The sequence below is a fragment of the Anser cygnoides genome, chromosome 1, assembly GCF_040182565.1.
Source record: "Anser cygnoides isolate HZ-2024a breed goose chromosome 1, Taihu_goose_T2T_genome, whole genome shotgun sequence".
In the NCBI taxonomy this organism is placed as follows: Eukaryota; Metazoa; Chordata; class Aves; order Anseriformes; family Anatidae; genus Anser; species Anser cygnoides.
Window position 1 is genome coordinate 156,238,164 of NC_089873.1, and position 26,383 is coordinate 156,264,546.

Consider the following 26,383-nt stretch of genomic DNA (forward strand, 5'->3'; position numbering starts at 1 on the left):
CAGAAAGAAGCACCTTTTGAATAATGTATAGCTGTGTGAAGGCTAGGCCAGAAAGTTTACTCTGGGCCCCAATTGCCAAAGGCATGGGGACTGTACTGCCTCAGTGGCCACCAGAGAAGCCCCCTCCAAGCCCTCCCCTTTGCCTGATCCCCCATCTCAGGCTTAGGCATGGCTCATTGAGACGCATGGGAACACCTTGTCTCATTTTCTTCATGGGAAACCTGCTGGTAATGAGGCTATCCTTCCTGTGAGGTCAGTTTTCCAGGGGTAGATGAGCTACTCTCCACAACATCTGCTTCCTAATCCCAAGGATGTCCCTCAGATTGCGCTCAGCTCCCTGGTATTCCACAACATATGTAAGGCCTTGCAACTCAGCCCTATCTGACCCCTCCTCGAGAAACACCTTTTGAATCACATATCTAGAAACCCTTTGGCTCCTCTTCTTGGCTACTTTGAGAGTATCCTATTTGGGATAATCTTTCTGACAGTTCAGAGCTGTTATGTTCCTCAGGCCTGGGCCTAAGCACAGCCAGTGTCTTGCTACTTGGTGAGGAAATGGGAAGAACGTGGAAAAATCTTGTAGAGTATAACCTAATAGCAGGAGTTGGACTTTTGTAGAGTTTGTTCGAGTATAAGGTACATATTGCGAGTATTTGTTCTTTTGGGGATAGTTTTCCAAAATCCAGCTTTCTGAATTGAAGGCAGAACTGTCCCGTGTCCTTTCCCACCTTAAACTTATTGCAGTCACAGCCTATATCTGGGTAAAACCAACATATTTGACTTACTTCACACACTAGTCATTCCCCTAGCCCTTGCTGAGCCAGTCCCCTTTAGTTTAATAATAAATAACAGTGTTTATTGGAGCAAGACGTGGTTGGCTGCTGGTAATGTCATATCCAGTTTGTACAAATCTGCCAGAGAAGCATGGAAGCTGCTAGGAGCTCTCCTCATGTAAATTCATTGTCTGCAGCTCCACAGCTGCATGCCAGATATGGAGGCTTTGTTTAAAAGAAGAGTAGATAACTGAGACTTACATCTGGTAGTCCAGGGATGAGACAAGAGGCTTCCACATAGTTTATTCCCTGTATAAGTCCATTTGTCCTTCCACTGATCTCTCTCTTTTTTCTTTCTTTCTTTCTTTTTTTTTTTTTTTTTTTTTTTTTTTTTTTTCCATAGGATGCAGGGATTCCTGTCCTGCTGCAGAGGAGACACCAGGATACTGCGCTGCTGCTAGCACAAACCACATAGCAGGAGCCCTTAAATTGTAGGTACGAGGTGAGGTGACAATTACATATGTTGTATGTCTCAGGAGATGTATAGACTGCCCATGGGAATCACTCTGCTGCAGAGTCCTGCTCCTCCCTTGTCTTATGATCCTTCTTGACCTTATCTGTCCTTACAGGACAGTCTCTTCTCTGCTGCTTCTAGCAGACTGGAGAACCCTTCAGGGATGAAGAGAAATCTGTTTTTTTTTTTTTTTGTTTTCTTTAGAGCAAACATCTCTGCAAAGCTTTCTGTGGATCATCAGTGCCTAGTGCCAATTAATTATTAATCTGTTTAGAGCTGTAGGTATGTGTGAGTAACATATTTAAGCACGGAAATTTGGACAGGCTCCATTTTTAAGATCTAGAGAGACCAAATGGCTGTCAACCCCCAAATCTCCATCCTTGCTACATCTCTGGGGCAGGGGAGTGGGGCTCTGTGGGGCCTCCGAGGTTGGCCAGGTCCTGCCAGCAGGGGCTGTCCCATGAGCAGAGCTGGGGCTGGTATCAGGGTCACCAACAGCCCTGCTGTATTGTGTATGGTTAAAAAATAAAGGGGTCTGAGAAAAAGGGTTAAGCCTCACCCTGTGCTCTTACAAAAGCTTGAGGAGCTTTCCAGCCCAGCACCTTGCTTCATCTGAAACCTAGGATGAAATATTTCAAGACTGAGGCCCAAAGGGGAGAAGGTCGGTGGAGGAGTGGGAGGGTGGAGGTGGGACAGGGCGAGGGTGGCTTTCCTGAAGGGGTGCTGCTGAAATCCCCGCTGGGGATAGGGACTGGAGAACAGGTTCAGCAGGAGGATGTGGGAAACAAAGGGAGAAATAACGAGCAGACAGAGAGGCAAGGGGGAAATAAGGGAAGGCTTTAGGCAGATGAAACTTCTGCCCTTCGCTTACTCGAGTGGCTCCTGGGGGTGATTATCTCAACCAGGACCTTCAGGCAGCAACTGCCAAGTGCAAATCCTTTTTCTTAGGCGCTTAATTGAATTGAAAATTAAAAACGGACCAGCTCTGGCACTTGGCTGGGGTTTTATTGCCAATGTTCAGAAAGGAAACAGATAGCTGCTTAAGGACAAATAGGTTTCTCATCTCTGCTGTTTCTCAGAGCCGTGTCACCAGATGGTAGAAGTGATGGTGCTGTATGGTTAAGGAATCACAGGCTTGATATAGATTGAATTATGGTCAGGTCAGTCTCCGGAGCCTAGGACTAAGATGTGCTGTTCTAGCACACCACAGCAACCTACAAGCTTGCCTGAGAATGAAATACTAATTATGGGAGGGTAGGGGGGGGGGTCACATTTCCATGATACCAAGGCAATCCAAGAGAAGGGAGTGCCTGGGAACAGCATGTTATAGGGAGCTCACGTCCTCAAGGAAGCTGCTCTACTGACTTCCCAGTGGGTGGACCTGGAGAGGAAGTCTTATCTCCAGCCTCCTCAGAGGCAGTCAGTGGGAAACCACCGGCTCCAAAGCTAATTTTTGTGACTGACTAATAGGAGTGCAGAAGTCACAGATATGGCATGCAGTATGTGTCAAAGTTAAAAGAGTTTTCACCAAGCCTGAATCATAACTGCATTCAGTCAGGCAGAAAACCTTATAGGGAATGCAGGGATAATGACAAAAATAATAGGAAGAGAAATAGAAGATGCAATCCAAGGAGTCACCCAACCATCTGAAATCCTACTCTATTTAATTTGCTTCTGGGAGAAGTACTCTGCTATGGCAGATGGAGGGGAATACATCATTGGTTGAAGTAAACCATCATGGCTTTTCTGAAGCCAGCAAAGCCATATTGATTTACATTACCTGATGGTCTCTGCTTGAAAATTTGTCATTATAACAATTACTATAAAGGTCCAGTTTTGTCACTGGAGGAGAGCTGGTAGGGATGACAGAAAGGAATCATCCTTCCTGCTTAAACAAAAAGATGACTCAAATGGGAAACTGTCTTGCACCAGTCTTCCTTCAGGATATGATGCCACAGTGTTAGGAGGAACAGCAGTATGGGCAACAATCCTGAAAAACAGCTGAGAGGCCAAAAAACAGGAATGCCTGGCAGCTGGGAGCATTAAACAGGAAGGGAAGAAAAAAAAGAGAGGGCTTGTAAACAGGACAAGTATATGAGTGTTTTACTGGCTGTGTGCTCTCTGCCAAAGCACTGCATGGATGGATGTCTACTACAGGGCTGACTAAAAGCAGTTGGATGATCTTCGTGGAGTCTGTATGAGCAGCACAGTGAAGCCCCAGACTCACCTGGAGAAGGGAATGAAGGGCTAAATGATTGCTTTAAGGTCTGTCCCAGACTGGAAGAGACAGGTTGGTTGGAGGTTTGGGCTTTGTAGGAACGGACTTTTGTTTGTGGCCTGTTATTGGAGGTAGCACACCTCCAATAAGGGGCTGTGTGTGGGTTTTGAATGCCACGTGTTTGGCCCCAGCAGGGCAGTGCCATGCTCCAGAGTCCCATAAGTTGTCAGCAATCTAGTACACACGTCCTGATACACATTGTGTTTCTATTAATAGTCCCTTTCTTTTTGCAAACGGAGTTCAATTCTTACTTTATCTTATTGTCTGAGCAGGATCTGTTGTAAATGGCATCTTTATATATTTACTCCACGCCACAGGAGGCTGCTTTATACTCTACCACAACTATACACAGTGGAGGTAGTATAGAAGCTACACAAGCAAAGTCATATAGGAATCCACAGGGCTTGTCTTTGCTGTGGTGAACACATGCTAAAACCAGCAAGCTCATAATCACAGATTCACAGATTTCTCTAGGTTGGAAGAGACCTCAAGATCATCGAGTCCAACCTCCGACCTAACACTAAGTACTCCACTAAACCATATCCCTAAGCTCTACATCTAAACGTCTTTTAAAGACCTCCAGGGATGGTGACTCCACCACCTCCCTGGGCAGCCCGTTCCAATGCTTAATAACCCTTTCGGTAAAGAAGTACTTCCTAACATCCAACCTAAAACTCCCCTGTCGCAACTTTAGCCCATTCCCCCTCGTCCTGTCACTAGGCACGTGGGAGAATAGACCAACCCCCACCTCTCTACAGCCTCCTTTCAGGTAACTGTAGAGAGCGATGAGGTCGCCCCTGAGCCTCCTCTTCTCCAGGCTGAACAAGCCCAGCTCCCTCAGCCGCTCCTCGTAAGACTTGTTCTCCAGACCCCTCACCAGCTTGGTCGCCCTTCTCTGGACTCGCTCGAGCACGTCCATGTCCTTCCTGTAGCGAGGGGCCCAAAACTGAACACAGTACTCGAGGTGCGGCCTCACCAGAGCCGAGTACAGGGGCACAATCACTTCCCTCGACCTGCTGGCCACACTGCTTCTTATACAGGCCAGGATGCCGTTGGCCTTCTTGGCCACCTGAGCACACTGCTGGCTCATATTCAGCCGACTATCCACCAATACTCCCAGGTCCTTCTCGGCCAGGCAGCTTTCCAGCCACTCATCTCCCAGCCTGTAGCTCTGCTTGGGGTTGTTGCAGCCCAGGTGCAGGACCCGGCACTTGGCCTTGTTGAACTTCATGCAGTTGACCTCAGCCCATCGCTCCAGCCTATCCAGATCCTCCTGCAGAGCCTTCCTGCCCTCGAGCAGATCGACACACGTACTTAGCTTGGTGTCATCTGCAAACTTACTGAGGGTGCACTGGACGCCCTCATCCAGATCATCGATAAAGATATTAAAGAGGACCGGCCCCAGTACCGAGCCCTGGGGGACTCCACTAGTGACCGGCCTCCAACCAGATTTGACTCCATTCACCACAACTCTCTGGGCCCGGCCATCCAGCCAGTTTCTAACCCAGCGAAGCGTACGCCAGTCCAAGCCCCGAGCAGCCAGTTTCTTGAGGAGAATGTTGTGGGGAACGGTGTCAAAAGCCTTACTGAGGTCAAGGTAGACCACGTCCACAGCCTTTCCCTCATCCACCAAGCGCGTCACTTGGTCATAGAAGGAGATCAGGTTCGTCAAGCAGGACCTGCCTTTCATAAACCCATGCTGACTGGGCCTGATCGCCTGCTTGCCCTGCAAGTGCCGCGTGATGACCCTCAAGATAATCTGCTCCATGAGCTTCCCCGGCACTGAGGTCAAACTGACAGGCCTATAGTTCCCCGGGTCTGCCCTCCGGCCCTTCTTATAGATGGGCGTCACATTGGCTAGCCGCCAGTCAACCGGGACCTCCCCCGATAGCCAGGACTGCCGATAAATGATGGAAAGCGGCTCGGCCAGCTCCTCCGCCAGTTCTCGCAGTACCCTCGGGTGGATCCCATCCGGCCCCATCGACTTGCGCACATCCAAGCTCCGTAGCAGGTCGCCAACCATTTCCTCATGGATAGCGAAGGCCACATCCTGCTCCCCATCCCCTTCCACCAGCTCAGGGCACTGGGTGTCCGGAGAACAACCGGTATTGCCGCTAAAGACTGAGGCAAAGGCGGCATTAAGCACCTCAGCCTTTTCCTCATCCTTAGTAACTAGGTTTCCCCTCGCATCCAGTAAAGGATGGAGATTCTCCCTAGTCCTCCGTTTCGCGTTGATGTATTTGTAAAAGGATTTTTTGTTGTCTTTAACGGCAGTAAACGGCAGTAAATCAACGTTATTTATTATTCAGGAGATATCCCAAGCCATTTCCCTCAGCTATACAATGTGGGGGGAGGAGAATCTGCTCTCGTCCTCTGAGATATATAGCAGATGGCTCATGTTTTATGAATGGTAAGGCTGCAAACGCATCTATACATGTACACACACATCAGCACACGTGCACATGCCTGAGCTTAAGCAGAGCACATCCATGTCTAATATACTACCACATCATGTGGTTTTTGATTGGGAATTTGCTTCCTTTACTTTGCTGTGAGGTCTGATTTCCCAAGTTTGAGTAATCTTTGGGAATGTGAGAGTATTGGGAAATGCACAGAGAGGCAACCTAACCTTGGTAAAAGAAGTATACTTTAATGTGGCCGGACTGAATGAAGTGGCTGAGGTTGTGCAGGTGTTCTGAGACAGTGGGGGACTTTGCAGCCAGACCCTTAGTACCACAGGATTTCTTCCTGAAACTGTGAAACATCAGGAGATCATCTGCTCAGACGACTGACTAACAGACTTCACTGAACACACACATCAACTTAATTGCCTTTGGTGCAGCACCCACCTTACCGAATGCAGAAACACAACGATATCAGTGAGTTGTGCATCCCCAGGGGTAGAATCCTCCCTCGTCATTAACTAAACAAACATGCACGTAGACTTCTTGCACACATATTTTCGAACAGCACTGTTATAACATGCGTTGTATATTCAAGTCTGAATATGTAGCCGGAATCCTTGGAGAGCCCGGGAGTGACTCAGCCAGTGCAAAGGCTTTGTCACGGTGTCCTGAGGATATGGCAGTAATTCATATGGATAGGGGTGTGATGACAGGGAGCCGCGTCCCGCAGACCTTACTGAGACAACACGCCCCCATTGCCAGAGGAGGTCTGTGAAAGAGATAATGATAGTCCTCGCGTGCGGATCTGCAGATAGCTGGCGTAAGCCCAAAACAAATCCATAGCTGCTTCCTTTGCAACCCCTTGTATCAAACCTAGTCTGTGGCTGGAAGAGAACAATGGGACTAGACTGTGATTCAAAAGATGTGCTGGTAGCTGCCCCCAGAAGCTGCCTTGGATATTGAATTCCCTGGGCTCACAGAGCAATTGCACAGTGAAGGACTCTTTCTGCCTCTGGAGCAATCCTTGTGGGGCATCCCATGGGGGCATCACACGGGAGGAAAGGCAGAGCCCAGCCTTTGGCTGGAAATGCCTCTAGTACCTGCTGCTCTGCAGCACTGCTGGTGGTCAACCCCTTTGAAGGCTCAGCCCGGCAGCCAGCTCAGATTTTGTCCCAGTTTTCCCGGGTTGCAACATCCTCTCTCTTCCACGGAAATGCCTGAAACAGTGGGGAGCTTTCCTCCCCACCAGCGTACTTGTCAGTTCTACTCACTTTTTTTAGGGCTTCTCCCAAGAGCTTCCCAGCAAGACTACAGGAAACTCCCAAGCAAACTGAGTTTATTTAAGTGATTTCTTACCCGCTGACCTCAAAGCCACATTTCGGACATTCACTTACACAGTCTGGCCATGACCACAGTTATCGAACTGAAGGGCTTCACGGTCAGCAATTAAGGCTCATATAAATGTCTGGTAAACCTGTCTCTGCCACTGCTATTCATAACCCCACAGTGCATATACACGTGTGCATATATATTTATACAGTCAGGGTGTACAGAACACGTCAAGTTGTTCTAAAACATACGGAGAACAATTTGGACCCCCAAACTGCTTTCCTGGCTTAATGCTCTGTAACTTAATTTAGGATTAATTAACTCATCCTGAATAACTCCATAGTATGGTGACCTGATGCACTGCACTTGTCTGTTCACTTTCAAGCACGGAAAGACTCAAGAGACATCAGCCAAGCTTTCCTAGCGTCTATCCACTCACACCAATTTTCCATGTTTTTTCACATGCTCAGATGCACTGTTTGAAAAGAGAGAAATTGCAAAGCCAGAGCTATGCAGTGATATATGTAATAAAAGCATGCCTCCAGCTGTAATTAACAACTATGTAACTTGCACAAACTTCATGCCAATCCATGTGCATATGTGTGTGTGGAGGTTTTAGATCCAGGGTATACAGCAAAGATTTGGGCATCACTAGAAGGAAAGAAAAGGAAGATGTGTGCTTTTCCAGAGTCCTCATCATGCAATATGGTGGAGAAGAAAGTGGGATTTGATCCAATATGACAAAGATACTGTTGTTCATTATCTGGAAAAATGGTGCTTGGACATATTTTCTCTTTCTTTGTGTTTTTAATACTGACAGAAAGTTTCTCTCCCATTCATTATTAAATGCAACAGGCTGAGCCCTGCTGTGTGAGCAAGGCATCTGCCATCCCTACTTAACAGCTAGGCAGAGTAAATTTCTGTAATTTAGCTTCCTATCTGAGGCTTGGGCAGCCCTGCGAGGAGTTAACCCCCTCCACTGGCACGGCTCTCAGGATCACTGAAATACATAAGCTTTCCCACCACCTCTAGATGCTCTCCCCTGGGAAAAGTCATCCTATATATGTGTGTATATATAGCATACATTTATAAAACCTGGGAACTCTGGGAAGGGAAGCAGACTCTGCGACCTTACAGGAACATATGATGCAAGTGGGAACTTTCCCTGAACGATCACCACAAGATTTGTCCCATGTGGATTACATGCCACAATTATATACATTAAAGTGTTCTGGGTTTTAAATACACTCCAGATGCTTTTTCCTGCCCTTTCCTCCCACTTAGCTTGACTTTTCCGCAGTTGATTGATTCTCATAGTTTATATTCAGAGATTCAGTATTTTGCTTACTTGTCAGATTAGTCTTTGACAGCACACCAGAAGCAGACCCTGAGAAGCTGTGGTGCATCAGATAGGGTTGAGCAATGTGAGCACGAGTGCTCGGCTGAACTCAGCACTGGGCAAGCTCTGGTTTTGGTGGTCAGCTGTCTTCCCAACAGCCATAAAAGCACAGAACCAGGTCGATGCAGGGTAGCAGTGACAAATGCAACCTATAAACGAACTAGATTTTATTCCCTCTGTTACAATTTTAACTCTTTTTTTCTTATTTTTCCACATTTCCTAAAATAAGAAAATGTTAGGCTGCATTTGGTTCCAGCTCAGCTGCTTTATTTGCTTCTTAATTCTCTATTTCTTTGACTGGTGAGTGACAGGTAAGGACCCCCAGAGATACCCTCTCCATTCCTTGCCTTATGCCTTTGCATTGCAGCTCCTTGCAGGAGGAAGTGCCATGGCCTTACTCTGTAGCAAAGAGGCCACAAAGAAAGATTTTTTTGTCTATGCACCCATTCTGTGCATGACATGTAAATACAAAAATGAGAAACAAATGCTGCTGGGATGTGACTTGAAGAGGGACAATAGTTAAAAACAGCCTTGGAGGCTGAATGAACTGTAATCCCGTAAGTTGCAGTTTTGTTTTCCTCCTGTGGCACTATTAGTTTTCAGTTCCAGTGAGATGCCAAACAAATTTTGGGATCTCTGGTCTCCCTTTAGCTCTGGGATCTAAAAACTCTGGGGGAAGTATTGCAGGATCTGCCTCACACATACAGCACAGTGGAAAACAGCAATACATTATCATTTTAAAGGGGGTGTGGAGGGAGATGCTGACATGAGGAAGGGAGGGCTGACAGGCAGCTCCCCTTTCAGAGTGACTGCAAAAAAATAGCTTCATAGCCCGCATTTGTTTTGTGTAATTCATTAAAATAGTTCTTCATATATCTAATTATTTACCTATAAAGATAAATAATATTATTTGTGCCAGTGATACATGCAGTTACTCAACCAACACATGATAAAAGAGCATTTTTTCTGATTCTTTAAAATAAGATATATATATATATATATTTCCAGCCTTAAACATAGTTGATTGCAGACACCACACATAAAACATCATCCTTCAAAGACCAGAGTGCATTACAAAGCTGGATTTGCCTGCCTCGTCATGCCTTGCTCTGCCTTTCCTGGTCTTTCATCAGCTAGCAGCGACCACTCCTCTAAGCCCTGCTGCAACATAGGCCTTCCAAATTGATTCTCCACAGCTCTGTAAGCAGAGAATTCTGTTTATTGCCATCTGAGGTCACTGGTGAGATCGCAATGCAAGATCCCTTGATGTCTGCTCAGTGTCTCTTGGCTGGTATCTGATGCTGGATCTCTCATGAGATTTCTTGCGCAGACCCCATCCCATCTACAGGAGAATCGCTTGTTCCCCAGCTCATCATTGAAAAACAGTCACATCTATTTGTCCATATATTCCCTGGAACTGCTTCTGACATTTTAAAGACCCACGTGCATTAATGCTCTTCTTACTTGCTTTTGTGATGTCTAATTTTTTTTTGTTTGTTTGCAAGAGCAGTTTTAATTGTTTATGGCCAGATGGAGCAGCACAACTCCAATGAACACAGCCAATCACTGGCACAGTAGGCCAAACTAAATATAACGTGCAGTGAATAAGACAAAGGGAACATCAAAATTCTCAGGCCTGGTCTTCGTGTATCATAGGCCACATGTTTTTCTTTGCTGCTTTAGCCCCACTTATTCTCTACTCCCTCTGTCCCGGTTCTTTGCTCCTGTACAGAGCACATCTCCCCAGCCTCAGACTTGTCTTCTTTAGGCTGAGCAAAAAATGGTGTTAACAGCTCCACTTATATTTTTTATTTTATTTACCTTCCCAATAGTCTATCTTTCAGCTCACATTCATCTTTCCGGAACTCATATCTCGTAATGTACACGGTAGTAGAGATGATATCTCATTGATGCCTAATGTGTTGGCATTAATACTTCTCCATTTCTGATAGATATACCAATCTTTTGCCTTTTTCACAGCCTCATCAAATTGGTAACTTATCACAATTAAGATGATAAATACCTCCAAGTCCTTTCCTTCTTTTGTCCTTTCTACATAGTACCACTGGTTTATAGCAGAAAATCTCATTATGTGTCTGGATGTCCATTATTCCCACCTTTCATGCTTTTTCATGTAATTCCATTTCTATTATGGGAGTCTGCAAAGTCATTCATTTTTTTCTCCATTATATTTAATACCTTGCATGTAACTGTCCTCAGCACACTTCATTAGCACACTCTGACTTTGCATCGAGTACATTAGTGAAAACAAGTTTAGTCCTGAGACTGAACCTTGACAAACGTGATTGAAAAGCTCTCTCCAGCCAGCAGTCCTCTTTTCACTCCTTTGGTTTAATCTTATGTTTATCTGCTCTCTTCTGCTTCACATTTACTGTCCTAATGCCAGTCTTTGGTTTCCTATGCAACACAGTATGCACACTAATGGTTTCCAATGCAACACAGTACCATAGGCTGTATAGAGCAATACATATATTTCCTTTGTCTGAAAAATCAGTCCCATCAAGGAACAATACTATGTGTATACTTCATATAAACCTGTCTTTTTATAATTTTGTTTTTCGTTCTTCACAATTTTCACTGTTCTTACCTTTGAAGGCTATTCTAAAGCCTTATACACCACTGAGACCACAGTAATGATCTGCCATAACACAGGATATTTTCTCATTTTCTTAGAAAATGAGGCATAAAAGGCCCCATTTGCTATTCTCTATTCAAAGAGCACCTTTTCTGAATGTGAAAATGTCCCAAAGACCCTTGCTGCAGTTGCACAGCCCATCTGTCCTTTTGACTTGAGCATCTTCAGTTCTCTGAATTAATCCTTTCTTGCTCGACCAACCTCGTTGCCTTCTATGATGGCATCACCAGCTGGGTAGATGGGGGGAGAGCAGTGGATGTCATCTACCTTGACTTTAGCAAGGCTTTCGGTACAGTCTCCCATGACATCATGATAGCAAAGCTGAGAAAGTATGGGATAGAGGAGTGGACAGTAAGGTGGGTTGAGAACTGGCTGACTGGCTGAGCTCAGAGGGTGGTGATCGGCGGCGCAGAGTCTGGCTGGAGACCTGTGACTAGTGGTGTTCCCCAGGGGTCAGTGCTGGGTCCGGTCTTGTTCAACATCTTCATCGACGACCTTGCTGAGGGAGTAGTGTCTGCCCTCAGCACGTACGCCGATGACACGAAGCTGGGAGGAGTGGCTGACACGCCAGAAGGCTGTGCTGCCATTCAGCGAGACCTGGACCGGCTGGAGAGATGGGCAGGAAGAAACCAAATGAGGTTTAATAAGAGCAAGTGTAGAGTCCTGCACCTGGGAAGGAACAACTGGACATATCAGTACAGGCTGGGGGATCACCTGCTGGAGAGGAGCTCTGAGGAGAAGGACCTGGGGGTCCTGGTGGATAACAGGTTGACCATGAGCCAGCAGTGTGCCCTCGTGGCCAAGAGGGCCAATGGGATCCTGGCGTGCATTAAAAGGAGCGTGGCCAGCAGGTCAAGGGAGGTGATCCTCCCCCTCTACTCTGCCCTGGTCAGGCCTCACCTGGAGTACTGTGTCCAGTTCTGGGCTCCCCGCTACAAAAAAGACAGGGATCTCCTGGAAAGAGTCCAGCGGAGGGCCACAAAGATGATACGGGGCCTGGAGCATCTTCCCTACGAAGAAAGACTGAGACCTGAGTCTGTTCAGCCTGGAGAAAAGAAGACTGAGAGAGGATCTCATCAGTGTTTATAAATACCTGAGGTGTGGGAGACAGAGGGATTTGGCCAACCTCTTTTCAGTGGTTTGTGGGGACAGGACAAGGGGTAATGGCCACAAGACGGAGCACAGGAAGTTCCGCACCAACATGCGAAAGAACTTCTTCACGGTGAGGGTGACGGAGCACTGGAACAGGCTGCCCAGGGAGGCTGTGGAGTCTCCTTCTCTGGAGATATTCAAGGCCCGTCTGGACGCCTACCTGGGCAGCCTGCTCTAAGGAACCTGCTTTGGCAGGGGGGTTGGACCTGATGATCTTTTGAGGTCCCTTCCAACCCCTTCAATTCTGTGATTCTGTGATTCTTGTCTTTGTTGCAGTTTAATTGGTGGTTTTACCTATACCTCCTTGTTTTGTATCAACCTTCTCTTTGAAGGCCCATTGTAAACATTCACTGAGTTCATGCATGGTGCCAACAGTACTGTGGTCTCCTGCTGACCCCCTCCTCCTCCAGTTGAACAGCTATGACCTGAATCCCCCTGGTCAGCTCACTTTGCCTCTGGGACTTTTATTCCTGGATGTCCAGACCACATTACTGGAGAGGCCACTGACTCTTGAGGCTTTTTCCATATTTTGGATATCTTCGTAATCTTCTGCTGAGTCACGCATTGTCTGTGGTTCTGACAGAAATACCCCAGCCCACAGATAGAGTTAAATTTCTCCAGAAAGCCTGTCAGATAACCTCAGGCATGATTCTTAATGTGTCTCATCTCTTCTCAGACAGACAGTGTGATTTAACCCATGTTTAACGCTTGCATTCAGAAGCTCCATCATTTTTTGCTCTCCAAGAGAAGCTGATCTGCAAAGCCCTGCCATCCTGATTCCAGCTGGGACAGTCTGTGCCAGGCTGGGCGTGGACATTTGCAGACACCTCAGCTTAAAAGGCAAAGTGTTGGTACCTGCATCCCATTGCAATGGAGATCTAATAATACAGCCAACAAAGTCCAGAAGTCTCTTCAGCTCCTCATAATGATAACACTTAGGAGCAATTGAATTGTCTCAACACAAGACTCTAGGGACATTTCAGATGCCGAAGGTGTGTCATGTGGCCTCTAGCAGTCCAGTAGGAAATAGTGTTGATATATGTCTGATGTTGCATAATTCAAAGGAAAAGCAGCAGGAGAAATGAGTAAACAGTAAGTATCCAAATATTAAAATGTACAGAATATTTCTCTACTGTCAAGTAAAGTGAACATTACAGTTTTCTTCTCCACAGTTTTTTTTTTTTTTTTGCAAGCTCATAAATGGTTATTCCCATAGTCAGTCATGTCCCTCAGGATTTCTTAGGATGCCTCAGGGAATAAGGATGGTAGCTGATGCCTCCACGCAGTCGTGCTACAATATGCTTATGTGCTTGCTTCTCTTACCAAGAAGTAACTGTCCAGGACACTATACATTTGACCACTGTCAAATTTGTCATTTGCATTTATATCTCCCATCCATAGAGCATCAGGGGAGCATAACGATAGGTCCTGAAATGCAGCTAATAGAGCAAAAGTGCTTTTTTTCCTTATCTTCCACAATTTAAAATAAAATTCATTTATTAAAATTTATTAAAACTTACTAAAAATTTAAAATTCATTTATTTTAAAATTTATTTTAATTTAACTTTATTTAATTTAACTTTATTTAATTTTACTTTATTTTATTTTTTATTTTTAAATTGTTTTTGTCCTAGATTTTTACGTGGGTTTGCGTATCACGCTTTTCAGTCACATCAGGACAATGGATATGCATAGAATTAAATGACATACTCCTGGCTGTCAGCTTTTGACAAACATACGTTCTGGTCCGAAGAGCAAGGATCTGCTCTACCAGGACTCTTGCAACAAACTGTGATAGAATATCTTAGTCTCTGCCCAGGGGCTCTTTCAGCATGACGGCAAGGGTCTTGATGTGCCTTTGCCTTAGCTGTTCTCTGCTGGGGGTGGAGGCAGAAGGGCCAGTCAGGAAGGATTTTGTGACTATAGAAAATACAGTGGACCATGGAAGAAGTGGCAAGGCCTGGAGTACCATAAAAAATGTCTAGCTAGCCAGAACACAGGCAGATTGCTCCATACCTGAAACCAATCTGTTCTGGACCTCTGTACTAAATACGCAGGATTCAGTACTGAAAATGCAAAGGGACTTCCCTCCACCATCTGTGAAGACAGCCAGCTGCTAACTCTGCCCTCGCAACACTTAATATATTGATTAAAGATTATTGCAGCATCAGGACTGATCCGAAAAAAGAGTAGGGCTATCTGGTTACCAAACAGGGATAGAATTACAGTGCTCTTGCATCTTATCCAGAAAATTGCAAGATTTCCTTTCAGATGACAAGCACATTTTTTCTCTAGAGATAAATACATTGAAGTCAGTGATGAAGAGAAACACAATAATATCAAGGTAACCTTTGTATGTAGATGTCATCCTTTATATTAAGGTAATGAACATTCACTCTACCCGCCAGTCTTGCCTTCCGTATATCCCCATACTATCACAGCTATAAGAATATCTCGAAAATACTAATACACTATACATATGAGGATTTATTTATTTATTTATTTATTTATTTATTTATTTATTTTGAGGATTTCTATTGCGTGTATTTTCTAGATGGGGAAAAAGGAGGGTTTCATTCAGGTTCAGCTTTGGAGGAAATTAACAGCAACCCAGATTCTGTACAAGAATCTGATTTTTGTTGTTGTTGTATTTTACAAAGTGACTAAATATTCATAGTAGTATTTTGGTGTCTGTTTAAGTTGAAAACCATACTACTTCTGATTAATTCATACTGCCATGCACGTCCTAAAGCTATGCAGATAAGCTGAATGCACCACACTACAGTATCTGTGTTGTAAACCTAAGGGTATTCATGGGCTTTTCAAGTGAATGCACATTCATACGTGAAGTAGGCAACACACAGTGAATGAGCTACATTATGTGAATGTGCTCAACAGCTGAAAAATGAGCTATGTCATGGGTTTCAGCTTCTTAGAGTGAACAGCTGAGTCTGACAGTGACACTGAAAGATTGTTCTTCTGGGTTAGTAAGTTTGATTCACTGGCCTGACAATGCCCTCTTCTCTGTGAATCCTTCACACCTGTAGATGCCCAGCACTAACAAAGGTCTAGTTCTGGCAGCTGGCAAAATCCAAATTATTAGCATGCTGAAGTAAGCGCTGCAGTTTTTCTGATGTCAGTGCTGTTTGCAACGCTCATTATGTATTGAATAACAGCATGAGACCGATGCTTTCTTTGAAAGATCAGTACTGAGATATAATGTCAGAAAAATATTCACATTGAGTTCAATAGACTCTCAGGAAAATTAGAGAAAATATACCATTCCTAGACTGTAGCACTGCAAACTTCAGACTAAGCCAAATAGAACGGTAACTGCTTTTCCCCTTAGGCTTCTTTGTACTAAATCCATTGCAAGATAAATAACAGCAAGCCTCTAAATAAATACTACAGATTTCTCAGGAAATCTAAGGTGACATTCCAAAGTAAAACCACAGGAAATCTCTGTGGACTTTGACGATAGATTTTCTAATTGATATACCACCAAATAAATATTAAAACCCAAACCACAAATGACATTCTCCTTGCTGCTTGAGATCTACACTGAGCTGTCAGAATATTAAAGCAGCCCCTACCTGGTTGTTTATGAAAAGAATAGTGTCTGTCATTTAACTAAAGGAAAAAGGGAAATAACTGTCTACCTGAAAGTGTGAGGCTTGTTACTAGCTAACCAGCTTTTGCTGTGATCCTTGGTTTAACTGTAAGCCAGGGTTTCAAAAGGGAAAGGAAAACAAATGATTATACTTTGGAGAAAAAACAGCCCAAATTTATATTGCAGTAGAAATGCCAACACCATCTTGGAATTCATTTTAAGCTATAACTATACATGAAAATGCCAGTGAAAACCCATATATCTTCAGACCTTCCTGCGCATCCCCAGAAATATGCAAGAATTTATTGAAAGCCTTTGGAAATTGCTTGTGAACTGTGGGGCAAAAATACAAACAACTGTGATGCTGAAGCATATTGCTGGATGTGTATCAATAAAGCATGGTTCTACTTTCTTTTTTGAGGTTGGCTTATACAGTTCAAAACAAAACAATAAAAAACAACAACACGGATCTGGTGATTCAGTGTACGCCAGTATCTTAGGTAGCAACCAAGCCTGGAAGCTAGGCTGCTGAGTTCCTCTCTATGTGTTCAGTGATGCAGCACAAGACCCAAAATGTCAAATGAAATAACACATGATTCAGAAAAGCTTCTGGAAGGGCCCAGACAGAAACAGCAGAGAAGCTGGCAGAGGCCATGCAAGGACAAAAGAGAAGGGAAGAAAGCTTTGTTTCAAAGTGCTGCCTATCAGCACTTAAGTTTAGGGACTGCAGGTTTCTTGAAGTGGTATGGATTTGGGTTTATATAAACTCTTTCCTTTCAATACACAAATTCAGAGAGGAAATGTGTTGGGTAAATCAAATGTGTGGAATGGGTTGTGCTCTGGGTACCTATTTACATACGTCATGGTAGAAGACTTGATTTTAGCTGTCACAAGCCCATCTAATGCAGCCACCTAACATGTGGATGTCACTTAGGCTTCTGAAGAGATGGTAAAGTACACACCAAAAGAGGTACTTCATTTACCAGAAGTGGTTTGTGAGATACCAACGTTTTAAGCGCCTGTGCCAGGTGGCCAGCACACCACCCCTGCTGTACTAGGCATGTTGGAAGTGGGATGCAGAGCAGGGACAGCTGCCTTTGTGCAATTCTCACCCCCAAGCTCCAGGAAACACACCTGGCAGCCCATCTCTTGGGCTGCACTATTGGACTTTGGGCTGGGGAATATAACTATGAAATACCTCTTCTCCACTTCAAGAATTCAGTCTAGGGCAATATACTTTTTTTCTTCAGACTTTCAAATATCTTTAACCAGGACACCTTACAATGCCATAAAATGACCATGGAGTGCAACGCAAGCATAAAAATTTAATCCTTTTAAAAATCAAGCCCAGAACACAAATGTATGAGCCCACCCAGTATGTGACAGTGGATAAAGAAGATGGTGAGGGTGGGGAAGGTGTAAAAGATCAGCTCTGGAAGCATAATAAAAGACATTGTTAACAGGAATTTTAAAATATTAATTTTGTTATTCCTAAAAGCAAGGCTGCAGACCTGTTAAAGGTGGACTTGAAGGCACAGTGAAATGTTTAGGTTTTGAAAAACCAAGAGTGTTACGTCAGCATATTTGCCTTGAGTAAGGCAGGTAGGTGGGAAGGCACGAGATGTGCAGCCCTTGCATCCAAGACAGAACATATGAGAAACCCTCACTTGATGGGACTTTTGCTAAGCATCTGTTTAAATGCTCACCTACATTGTTCCAGGGAGTCAAGCCATCACTTTGCAGCTGAAGTTGGAATTTTTAAAGTCAAATTCAGATTGCTGAGTCCTGTGCAAGCACCACATGATACCAGACCTGCTAGGAGAAGCTCATGGTTGCAAGGGCATGCGCAGCTCAGCGATGTGGTCAGACTGGCAACATTCATTAGGGATGCCAATGAATCACATGAAAAAAGGACCATCAGTTTCCCAGGAACTTGGTGCACTTCACAGGTATATGAAGGCATCGCGAACTGGCTTCCTGGAAAAAACACTGATAGAAAGTGTGTTAAGAAGTCCTTTCAAATTAAATAAAAAAAGCTTCTGTCCAGTTATTTTTGCAGAGTTAAAAGGGAAAGGAAGAAGAGAACAGCAAGGAGAGGCAAGGAGAAAGGCAAGGGGAGAAGGCTGGCTCTGATTAGAGGCAGAGAAAGAAGAGCAAGAATGACAAGACCTCAAAGAAGCAAACAGTACAAGAAGTACGAGGGACACAGAGGCTCCTCTGTTTCTCCTGCCTGTTTGGTCTGCCAGTTTTTGGGGCAAGCTCCAGTGGACTCAGCGTTTGTACGGGATGTGGGCACATCAGACACCCCCTTTGCAGTCCCACCTCCTCCTTTCCTTCAGGCGCTGCTGCTGTAACATCAGGCAGGATGCGGACAGGCATAGAGGCAGACCAGCAAAAATCATGAGAAAGAACTAAGGTGGCCCAATTTGTAAATGCTGGCAATCAGGAACGTGATATATTCAGCCTATTGTTGGTTTTTTGTTCAGTGGCCAATTTCACCTTAATGAAAATAAAGGAAAGCATAGAAATTTAGAGAGTATGCAAATGGAGATTAATATAGACTTTTCAAAAGGTTATTTAACATTTTTACTGCTTTAAAACTAGAATGCTTTTTGATTTTGAACATTTTTCAGGATTATTAACTTTGCTCAGGTTTAATATAATGAATTTATACTTACAAAATGGAAAGACAAGCATACAAAATTATTGCAGGAAGTGCATTGCAGAGTGAAGTCTGCATATGGATTCTGAAAGACTCCGTATATTTAAAAACAGAGTCATTTTGGGGGTAATGATGACTGAGTCATCATCGTATACTGTGTGTCTGTGTGTGTCAAAATAGGAGCAATAAATGTAGTCATAAGGCAAATCTGTGTGACTGAATAATGAAGAGGCTGAAGAAGACCTAATAGCTGGAACAATGAGGGCTGGGAGGGTTGCCTGTTATGATAATGGGTGATTTGCTTAACGGGGAACGAGCACGATGAAAGAGGCAAGATATTGCACTGTGCGTTGTAAACCAAGGGACTAATGAAAGATGGCATGCAGGTGGGTTTCAGATAGGTTACAGTATGTTCTCAGTGCATCGCAGAGAGGCAAGTTAGAGCCAGGAAGGTGACGTGGCAGGGCATCCTTCCTCCTGCAGCATGAGCATCTGTGGCTTCTGCTAAGCTTGGCCAGCACACTTCGTCTGCAGTGTGGGACGGGGACAGGGGCCCTGGTACACCACGCTCGAGAGGCTGCTGGCTATTACTGCAAGATGCTGGTGGGACAGAGGCAAGCTGTCTTGCTCAAGGGAAGAGGGATAAGTGCCCTTTGGTGTGCCTGTTGGTGCTCCTGCACCCACAGAGGGCTAGGGACGAAAGACAAGTTTCCAAATCCAAAATGCAAAGTGGTTTCGGAAAGGTGGTACCTTATTTGCAGGCATTTTGTGAGATCTTTGCTGTTAGCTGAGGAGGCTACAGAAGTTTATGAACTAAAAATGCTCTAATATTGCACAATGGCTTAGCATGGATATCCTAATGTGTCAATTGTGAAATAAATTATCTGCCTTGAACTGCTCTGTTAACAGAAGCGATGAACCATGCTGTAAGTTCATTGGTAATTTTTCCTATGTAGATAAATAATTTCCCTCTAGGTTTCAATCAAGTCTTTATTTTGGACCCATGATAACACTGTCATGATTGATTTAGTGATTTTTCTCTGGTTGGATATATTAATAACTGAAGTATTAGCTATTTCTGAAAGTACTATAATTTAATCAACATGAAATGCGTAAGATTTCCTCGATATCAATCGCCAGTAGTAGATTGGCTTTATCCATTAGTCATCAATCTCCTGTCAAAAGCAACTGGTGAAGAATACTAATGCCTCGGAACAACCCGTCTTGTCCATGATGAATGTACCCTGTTTTCCAAACTGTGCAAGTCAAATATAACATCAATGCTCACTTTGAGCATTGCTAGACTATCCACAGGGTCTGCGTTGCTGAAGGATCAAACCGTGGAGCAGCTCGTTATCTACACTGAGTTCGCCTTAATGTTTCTCAAACAGGGATGAGGTTAATAGTTGGGAGCTCTCACAGGGGGCTGGCCCAGGCATCCTCGCTGCTCTGTCCTCGATCCGTGGTCTCTAGCAACTTTTAATGGGTAATCGCACCCAAGAGCCTGATTTTGCGCATGGTTCTGCCAAACTACGTACCCTTTCGTGGCTGTGTTTACTCAAACGGGACCATTAATGAAAATGAAGATATGCTGAGCTATCTGCAGGGTTGGGTGCCTCACACGCAGAATTCTTAATCGGCCATAAATCTAATCAAGATCTTCATACAGTGCAAGCAAGCAGTGCAGTTGGTGAAAAACAAGAGGTACTGTTATGCAAATATAATAGCACTCAGGGCATGCATTAAAGCAGCCCTCAAATGGCAGTCTTTTGGCTTTAAACAGGAAATAAAGCGAGATCAAATCAGGGGGGAATAATACCGGTTGATTTGCAAGATAAAGATTAATAAAGGAACTCATTGTATGCTTTACACGTAAATTTTATGGTTACCGTGCTGTAAATTTTTTTAAAAGACTTTTTTTTTTTTTTTATAAACTTTCTGCACCAGAACTATGATTCATTCACATAGAAAGGTTATATGAGAGAGACAATTTTTTAGCTCATTCAGGCTCTTCTATTCAAAGGAGAGATGCTTTTGTGAGACCCAAAGTTGTTCAGGGAGGGAATTAGTTGGATTAGCAGTGTATCATTCAAAATGCGCCTTACACATTTACCAGCTTCCTCTTCTCATTTTTTTTCCAATTTGTTAGCAATGGAGTTGTTTAGGATCCTCCATGTGAATAAAACACAATATATGCTTCCTGTACTCTCACTCTGAGGTAGCATTTCCTTCTGACCAAGGGTACGGGACTCGTAAGAAAAAAAGCAGCACAGAAAAAGCAACGCGATGCTTCCAGGATGTCAGCATTACCAACAAATCTAACCACAAGATCTTACCTCCTCATCCTTTCCTGTATCTTTACTTGTTGTTCTTTGCACCAGACAGGCCCAAGATCATTTCGTAGACCTCATTTTGTTTGCCGCAAGCAGCATGCAAGTTGCTAGAGTTAACTCTAGCATCCGGGAGCGCACCAAGGCCATTCACCACAGTGCAAACCTTTATTATTCCCAAATCCTGGTGCAATTGCATGGAGCACGGGGTGTCCCCCCGGTCCCTGGCAAGCCAACACAAGCAACCTCAGGCAGCCTGCCCTGCTCCAGCTCCCAGACAGCTGGGGTGGGAGGACGAGAGGCCTGCGTGCCCCCGCACAGGATGCTGCCCGAAATAGGCTGTGAACAGAATGTAGGCATCGCGGCGTAAGCAGGCAAGCGAGCAAGCCAGCCCTGCTGTAGCAGCTACAAATCCATCATGGGCATAATTATATCGGCACTCACACCTAGGTGACAGAGTTCTGTGTTGCATCAAATATATATCAAGTACGTGTAATAATTTCGGTTTTATTCTCGTAAATTACAAGTCCAGGGGGAACCGTTACTGACCATCTCTCTGGCTATCTGCATATGGCAGACCATAAGTTTTCATCAAATTAATTGGAGCAAGAGCATCTGTTCTAGAAAAAATTCAATTGATTTTAAAATTTCCAGTACTGTAGAAGCCGACAAGCTAAGCAGAGTAAGAGAACCTACATACTTAATGATTGGTGACCTGTTTCTCATCTAAGCTTTCTATTTTCAACACCAAGTCACCGACTGCTGTTACGCTTTTCTCTGCAGAATAAGAGACTTCAAAATCCTCTTCCATAGGTCGATAGTTATAGACTGTGATCATACTCTTCCTCCTGCTTAGGAAAACTGGTGGAGCTCCTGGATCATTACATTGGTTTAGCACATTCTATCATCGTTTTGCATTTTTTTTTTCCCCTAACCCCTCTTCGTGTTCTCAGTGTCCTTCCCAACCAGGGTGCAGGTAACAGACAGAGAACTCTGACAATGGTCATGCATTTTGTGGGGATGATGGAGGCACCCTCCTCCTCCTCCTCTTTCTCCTCCTCCTGGAGCATGTCTTGGTTCTGCTAACCCTGACCACAGCTTGATCCAACAAGTTTTTTGCCACCTTGAGTTTCTCGGTCATGATTTCTCTTTGTTTCTTTCTTTTCTTTCCCCCCTCCTCCCCAAATCAGTGATTAAAATTTTCAGTAGAAAAAGAGTCAGGAATTGATCTTATTGGGACCTCCTTAGAAACCAGCTAGCTCCTGAATAATTTCCCATTTACACATGCCTTTAGAAAATTGTCACACAGCTTTTTATCCATACTGCTAAGAAAGCAGCATTAATTTTGACACTATTCATGCCCCAGTGGAAAGGAGCACATTCCAGGACTGCTGTATTCGACCAGAACAAAGTTGAATCTGCAGCTGTATTTGGGTTTTCATGGGATTCAAATAGCAGACAGCTGGCTGGCCATCTCAGCCTGTTCCAGCTTAGTATTTCCATGGTTTTTTTTTGGAAAAGGAAAGGCAGACCTCTGTGGTGATGTGTTGCCAATGTTTTAAGTCAGAGGTCCCATAAAATGTTCCCAGCTTGGTGTGATAAATCTAAATTGGTGTTTGTAAAAAAGATAGAAAATGGGCTGTGAAATCTTTTAGTGTATTTTAACTCTTTACATGCTTTCCTGTAACACAAGAGGACAGCACAGTGAAAAGGCCTGTATTAGTCAGATATAATGCAACCAGTTGTAGTCTATGCCTGGTAAATGTGCTGAGGATTTTCACAGAGCCCAGCCTGGGTGGTAGTAGATGGGGTTTTGGGAGAAGTTTCTATGCAGGAGGGGGATGCATCAGTCAGCTCTTCTAGTGTGGATCTTTTCTCAATGCTGGGACAAAGTGGCGACGTGACTTTTTTAGTGCTGTCCGACAGCATCATGCGATGTGTCACTGGTTAGCCACCACCACAGCCTGGGATGAAGGGAAGGATGCCTGGTGTGAAAAAAAGAACACAAACAGCAGGTTCTCACAGACCTTTTAGCCCATAAATATTGTGACTGAGGCTGTATCTGCTAAAACGAGCAATTTTATTTATTTATTTATTTTGGTGAGAGGTTAACACTAATGGGTGGATGCAGGAGGTAGCTCTGCAAACCCAGCCTGAGGGTGCTGCACTTAACTGAGCGGCTCCAAAACTGAGTGGAAGGAGATGTGTCTCCTTGTCTAAGAAAGGCTAGCTGTCTTACATGAGAATAACTCCTACCTTGAAGCATAATAATCCATGAATCTTTTATGTACCACAAAATCAGCTTTTCCCTGAGAATGGGGGGTACAGAGGCACTGTTAGCTTCTCAAAAACAAGTAAACAAAACACAGGTGAACCACACTGCATGTAAAATTCAGTATCTAGACCTAGATGGGTGAAATCTGAACAGGTCTCTCCTTTGTTATCCAGGTCACCCCTTGAGATCACCTATCTTAATTTTACAATAGTAAGACTCACAGTTACTAACCAGGGCACGCTGGAATAATTTTGTAAGAGAAAAACTAATCCCCTCCAAATTTCAGGAAAGTAATGAAGGAATTTTCCTATCAAATGACCACTTACCAGGAAAGACAACAAAAAATACATGAAGTACAGTAGCTGAACATGCCTCATTTTCCTGATCTTTCTAAAAAATAAAAATGACCATGCTGTTTTTCACAAGAACACAGTCTGATTCATTTGTGGAACGGATTTCTATGCAATTGTACCTACCTACCAAAAAATAAATAAATAAATAAAATTGCCTATTGCTCACCTATAGCAGACAAAATTGCTCTTTGCAGCGAGTGAAAAACAAATTTGGCACATCACTCACTTGCACAACATTATTTTCTGCCGCTCGCCCACCCCACGCGCTGGATGCACGCGTGTCAGCTGTGCCTGCGTCATCTTTGTAAGCCCTGGTGACTGACTCATTTCTACACCGCGTGCGGCGAGTGTAGGCTGGACTTGTGCAGGCTTTTGGAGCCAGGGAGCAGGAGGCGGCTGCGGGGAATGAGTGGCCGCGGGGAAGCAGGCACTGGGAGGGCACGGCCCCCGACTGTCTGTTGTAGCTTCTCCGAGGCAGGCTGCCACCTCCACCGTGTGCTTCTGCTGGCAAAAGGGATGGCAAAGGCACCGGCACCACAGCTGGCATGGCCGCATGGCCCTCCCAGAACTGCAGAATTTGGGGTGAGATGTCTGCTTTATCAGCCTGGTTTTGGAGATGTAGAAAACAACCACAAACTTTCAGGCTGCGGCTATATTTCGCCCCAAAAAAGCCTATCTGCGGGGGAGTGAAGTCTTTCAAGCAAAATTTCCAAACAGTTGAGTAGATCAATGTAAAGTCATTATATACTAGTGCTGCTGCAATAATCTGTGCAGCACTCTCATACTCAAATATTACGTCAAGTAAAGCTAATCTAGTATGTTTTTCGTCCACACTGGTTACACGATTAAGGCACTAAATGCAGTCTGGGAACACCTGGGGCCAGCTCCAGGCTTTGCCCCCGAATTTGCCATCCCATTCTCTTTGTGAGGTCATCTTACCTCTAGACTTGGATGTCTCCTGGGTGAAGTTAGTCGTGCCAGCTCCTCCTAAGCTCCTGGGAAAGGCAATACCCTCACCTCGCTTGGGTGAGCAGGCACCTACGGGAGGGTGAATTGCCTTGTGATGACAGTGGGGAGCCAAGAGGCCTAGAGGACATAAGGTGGGACGGACCCCACCTTTCATCATCCTCTGTTCCCCTAACTGGTGGTTTTTCTCCTTCCGGGGGTTGTTCCCCTTACCTTTTTAGATGATGCAGTCTCAGTGGTGCCATATGGGATATGGGCAGAGGACTGCACAGCAGAGCCCCACTCCTCTTGATCAGCTCCATGCCTCCCTGTGGCAGAAGAAGGGTCAAGCTCAGTTTCTATGTGCGCTGCGCAACTGGCAGTGAAATATTAGGTCCGAATGATCTCAGATAGCAGCTGCTTTCCACAGAAAGCATCACTACACATTGCTTGCAGACAGTTGTACAGAGGAAAGAGTCTTTCCTTCACCAGACGTAGCACTGCCAACAGGAACAACAAAGTTGCTCTGGTCCCCGTGTGTGTGTGCTGCTACCGATGGGTCGCTGGGCTCCGTGGGAGCTGAGCAAAGCCCAGAGCTAGCAGCACCTTCCCACCACATCGTGTCCAAGCACGGCTGCTGGGAGAAGGGTGATCTCATCACTCAACCGCTTTGAAACCTCCAGAGCCTAACGAGCTTTAACTACTGCTCCTCTACTCCTCAGAGCAAGAAGTCATGAAATTTCTTTTATTCGTGTCTCCAAGAGCAAGGAGTTATTATGATGCAGAACTCTTGTATTTTGGTAATAGCTCCCCGCCCAACTTTCCCACAGAAGAAGGCTGCATTTCTGTGGGTTTTGTTTCTGCATTTTGCCTGAAAAGAGGCATGGTTGTTGGGGCACAGGTGGGTGCTGTGGGGGCACAACTCTTTCCAGCTGGGGCTGGCATGCCGATCTCACCAGGGTGGTGGCTTTCATGGCTTTAGAAATGTAAAAGGGGCACGAATTGAGCTAATCGTATGCCAGAAGCACAGGCACCAGTTACAACTTGCTTGTTAATTCACATTCTCAGAGGAAAGTCCTTTTATCTGGATAAGCTGTACTTTCCTGCTCCACTTCATAGAGATGGGAGTCGGGAACTTCTCCCTGCTGGTGAGGCACCAACACACTCTGCAGCTTTGATATGCTTCAGACTATCCTTTGCTTACTCTCTTTTGGCTGGTCTCAGCTACCTGCTCCAGATGAAGGCCAAGGGTAGTGCAAGCACGGTGTGGTGAGGCTACCCGTCTATCTGCCAACTCGCTTCTTCGAAGCTGCAAAGAGTTCAGAGCAGTGAAGTTGGAGTGAAATAGGCACTGCTGAAGCTGTGAATCTCACCCAGCAGTTCCCTGATATGGCAAACCAAGAGGGATGCTCGTTCCTTGCTCGTAGCTCAGTGTAGAGGCTGTCAGGACAAAACATCACTGAAACAGTGTGGGTAACAGCCACAATTTATGTTGCAATTTACCAAGGACCATGGTAAAGCAGCAGTCACTCACTTCTCTTAAACGACTGAAAGCTCCAGAACGAGTCCTAGGAGCTCGTGACAACCCAGACCGCCCCCTCCTTGCTGAGTCCCTCTGAATGTGAGCTGTGTGGGAGAGGGGACCTTTTCTCTGCTGGGTACTTTTGAGAAAGAGGAGAAGCAGATTCCCCATGAAGGAGAA

At 44.8% G+C, this 26,383-nt stretch overlaps 1 long non-coding RNA gene across 1 annotated transcript; it reads right to left on the bottom strand.

Annotated features, from left to right (window-relative positions):
* Window positions 1–21,608: 21,608 nt before the first annotated feature.
* Window positions 21,609–26,048, bottom strand: LOC106031944 (uncharacterized). Its single transcript, XR_001204538.3, has 3 exons — window positions 24,916–26,048; window positions 24,676–24,774; window positions 21,609–23,093 (listed from the first exon to the last, which is right to left on the bottom strand). It is a non-coding gene; the product is annotated as an uncharacterized lncRNA (long non-coding RNA).
* Between the last annotated feature and the right edge of the window lie 335 nt (window positions 26,049–26,383).